We start from the raw sequence: 4,989 nt of genomic DNA, 5'->3' as shown, positions 1-4,989 counted from the left end.
ATTATTTTAAGATACCTTTGAATAAATGTTTAGCTATTTAGAATTCCACAAATTAATTGGATAAATAGTTAGCTGGCCTATGGGGAATGCTAACATATAAGCCTCTGGCCACCAATGCTTGGGGGAGTCTGACGGCGAATGTAGAGCAGAGAGGCACCTATGAAAAATGTTATGTAATTTTGCTTTTTCAACATCTATCTGTAAATAAACTCAAGCCATCTTTTTAATTTACTTAGTTATTTCACTCACAATTTTTGTAACACATATTAAACTGAGGGTAAACAAAGGTTGGAGCTCTTCATTCAGCACATTAACCGAGTTAAACAAATAGTGTGCATGCCTTGGTTACATAAAAGCCAACAAACATGATGAAAATGTAAGAAAAATAAATTATGAATAAATTATTTGCATCTTGCAGTTAGCCTGTTAGGTCTTGCTACAAGACTTAAAAACGTACTGCTACAGCCGTCTAGAGCTCTACCTTTATTAAAAATACATGTAACTGAGACAACCAGTATGAAATTGTTTTTTATTTATGACAACACATGTATCAACATTTAAGGACAAACAGAGAGCTCCATTCGTGAACAAACCCACTGCTGTTTTTCAGCTGCAGCCTGCAGTGTGTAATTGTTTTCAGGCAGCAGCCAAGTATTTCCCTCCAGGATCGCCAGGTGGTTCATATTTACTTGTCAGTAGAACCCCTTGGGCCTGGAACAGGTACATAATAAACAAATGCACACATAATCTTACACACAAATCCTACATTGAACTCAACTCAGAACTCTCTTTGAAATTAATGTGAAAATCTGTTTTTGGAGTGTTGGTTGTACCTTATATCCTGTCCTGTCACAACACATCTGCAACCAACTGCAACAACTTGGAACCATTCTAGCTTCATTTACAGCAACATTCGTGAGAACCACTGTGATTGCAACAAGCAACATCCCATTAAGAGGCCCAAAGCAGCACAGTAACATCCTGGACAGCACTGTTTTCAGGTGTGCAACTGCATGGTAAAACGTCATTTCAGGAGGTAGGTCAAGTCCTTATCACAACACCACATCAGGACTGAAAGGATGAAGGGAAGGCTTTTTTTTTGTGCTCCATGCTCACTAACTGTAACATTGAAATGCAGTAATGCCAGCCAGGCCTGTCCACCTACTTGGATCAGATGGTAATCTGAGTCATAGGTCAGTCATTGTATGAGCACTCTATTTCATATTCAATCCCTGTTGGGAAATTCCAAATCAAAGACTCAACAAAGACATAAAGTAAAACACTGGCTCCAGTTGTAATATGTAAAATATTTGTACAATCCTAAAATGTTGTGATGTGAAATAGCAGAACAAGACTATTAAAATCACATTTAGGGAAATGTGTCAAAAATGAATTAGGTTTTAGTAGCCTAATGCTTGACTTGTATCAACCTCTAGTGGCAAACAGGGAATTAAAGCACCATTTCTTTTAGAGCACTGCCTAAATGGATTTATAACTCATATAAATAATCCCATAAATCCCATTTTAATATTAGCCTAAATGCCTTTAAGCACACATTTAAAGTTTCACACTGCGTTTTTTTGTATAGATTACAAAAAGAAGATGTCATGTTATGATGTTAATTAGTCAGGTTTAGATCTATATATAAAAATCTATATAGTTTTTTATATATTTTATATATATAGTTATTTTGTACTGAAACACAATGTATAATATAATGTATTCTGACTGGTGTTCCATACTTCCCAGAATGACTTGGAACAGTTTCCAGAAAATGGGTGTGAACTCGACGCTCTGAGCCAATGGTGGGCATGTGGACGCATAAATATAGTGAAGCTATCCGACTTGTTTGTGAACAGCGGGGTGTGTCTGTGGTCATGGGCAGAGCTCTTATAATCAAAACACAGTTTAACTTGTGGCTGCTCTGCATTCTGATCCTTGAGGTTGACTGGCAGTGGGTAAATGAAACGTTTTGCTGTTAAACTTTGAGGTAGCTGACTATATTTGTGTACAATCAAACTCAAGTGTATCTGCCTAGAATGATGTCATGTCTTCTTGTTGTCTGGTTTTACTTCATAATTCCAAAAATAGGCCCCAATTGATAGACTTCTCAAACAGAACTGGACCCGCTTCTAGACGTCTGATGGATCTAATTGCTTATTTTACAGATTTTCATGAAATGATGTCATGAAGTCTAATATTGATCTTATTTTATTCTCTAGTACCATTTCTTAAGCTGTGTCAGGATAAACTAGAAATCTGTGCACATCCATCCATCTTACTTTTTAAATGATCCCTTTTTCAGTTTAATGTTCTTGCTATTACCTAACTTTTTCAGTGAAGCTTACATTTTAAGGCTTCAGTGTAGAATATTTCCACAAGATGTAAGATAGTTGCGCTTGTACTCTCTCTTGATATCTGGTACCAAAACCCCGTTGTATATGAAGAAATATTTGCACAGTTAACTGCAGTGAAACATGCCTCCTCTCACTTCATACATTGACATCACCTCTAATGCACTTGAGTTGTGTTCTCAGCAGATGTGGACACATTTAATGCTCGCTGAGGTAATGCATGGCTGGAGGTCTTCCTGCAACACGGACATTTTGTGATGTTTTTAACGTGTGTGATACAGACTATTACCACAAAGTTACAGTCAGCAATCTCCTTTGCACCAGAGAGGTCAAAGGTCACATGGAAAGCATTCCAGGACAGACACTATACGGCTCCCCGGAGGCAGGGATGAGGCTGCAGCCATCTGCTATGACCTGCCCTGTTACTCTACAGCTAAATCTGACACACACACACACACACACACACACACACACACACGCACGGTCACACGCACGCGCACGCGCACGCGCACAAGCACGCGCACAAGCACGCGTACACACACACACACAGTAGTTCTCCTTCCCCCTTTGTGCTTTTTAAGGTATCCACCTGGCTCGCTGGTCAACGGAGATTGAAAACTTGGTGTTGCATTAGTAAATAGTTGTTCATTTACTGAGTGCTTATTTTTTGAAGAATACACATGCATCAGAGCTCGACGAAATCTTCAGCTTTAGCTCAATAAAGTAGCAATACAAACAAAATGACGTCATCAGTAAAAATCCTGCATTTAATCTGTACATTAAGTATTAAGATGCTGATAATATCTGAAGTAAAATGACTCTTGCAATATCATTTTACAATTAAGTTAAATGTATAACTGTGTATCATATTTTATAAGCTCATCATACCCTTTTTGTATGCAAAAATATAAATCTGCACAGCTGTTTAATAAATGCACAAAGCCTGTTGCAGCCTATGTAAGTACTTCATTTTACTCTAAAATGAAGTACTTACAAAACATAACATAGAGAAGCTTTAACTTCACACTTGTTTAAAATCCATGTGTGAAAGGGAACTTTCAAGTTTAATTTAAGTCTAATTTCAGGCCAAATATCAAGATGAGGTTTTATTACTTGAAACACGTTTGTTCAGGATGGGTAGTGCCAGATTCCTGGAATACTCTTCAGACACTGACCTCTGAACCAGGTGTCCTCCTCTCCACCCCCTTTTCACTGCGGGAACTGCAGCACCTGTCAATCATTCTGGTTGTTATGGTATCCAGGAGGTGGTCCAGCCTGTGAAGTTGCAAACTTTTGGTTTTTGGATTAGACCAAATATTGGATAGGAGAGAATTCATATTTACTGTACAGTGGAGTATAGAAGAATATGAAGGAAGTTACACAAGCATGTTTTCCTTCACCAGAACTCAGTTTGAGCTGTGTGTGTGTGTATGCTGAGTGTATTGTATGTTTATCAGGAACAATTACAGCAGCGTTTCTCAAAGTGTGGGGCGCGCCCCACTGGTGGGGCGCAGAGATGTGATAGGTGGGCCGCGAATGGACGTGATGAACGGGAGTTTTAAAAAAATATATTTTTTTAATTTTTTAATTTTTAATAAATTGTTTGGACCTCAGGCCGGAATCGAACCTGGGTCCTCGCGGGCGTTAGTGGACTGTTACAGCCGGAGACTCGCAACGGCGGTGGACTTTCACAGCACCGGATCCACCGGAGCCTGGCAACGGCGGGTGTTTGCGGCAGCGGGTGCGGTACCGACGCAGCGGCGCTGTGAAAGTCCACGGCCCACCTATGTCAGAGCCAGCGGCCCACCAAAGGCAGCGGCCCACCGGGAAAAGTCCCGAATCTCCCGATGGACAATCCGAGCCTGCTCACACACACACAACTGAAACCAAAATTATTTACAGCGTTGCAGTCGGGAAGAAAAGCAATGTGGAGCGGCACCTCACCACTTCACAAGGAGTTTAACCGTGACACTTTTAGAAATCCCGTTTGTGGCCCCCCACTTTACAAATAGGCCTATGTTTATTATACTTTTTTAATGCAAGCACACAGCCTCTGTGAGCGAGCGAGACAGAGCGAGAGAGCTAGAGAGAACACACATTTATCTATTTAATATAGCCTAGGTGTAAAAAATAAAGTAAGAAATCATTCCAATGTGTGCTATAGGACAGTAAAAATAAATAAAATAGTGATTAGTAAAATATGCATAAATAAAAAGAAAGAATGCTAACTAGGTAACATCAGATCAGAATAAACCAGTTTGAATGATTTGTTATTGGTTTTGATCATATTCTAAAGATGTTTGGATAATTGAAAAGTATACAGCTCCCTTTCAGTGTGTTGAGAGCTGTATCCATAAATTCATTTTTTGCTCAAAGTGCACCAGATTGAGGCATTTCACTTCAACATTAAAAAAAAAATCTTCCCGGGGGTGCATGCCCCCGGACCCCCCTAGAGGAGTTGAGGTCCACCCCCAAATAAAGCAGGTTAAATAATATTCAATTGCATACATTTTCTTTTAGTAAACATTGAAAATGGGTCCCACAGACCCAAACAGCACACAAAGGTTAAAGGTAAGCATATAATAATGTTCAAATGTGCTAAATATATACACTGCAAAAAACAAAAAAAGAGGAG

This window comes from Notothenia rossii, assembly GCF_949606895.1.
Source record: "Notothenia rossii genome assembly, chromosome: 2".
In the NCBI taxonomy this organism is placed as follows: domain Eukaryota; kingdom Metazoa; phylum Chordata; class Actinopteri; order Perciformes; family Nototheniidae; genus Notothenia; species Notothenia rossii.
This window is presented reverse-complemented; position numbering follows the sequence as displayed.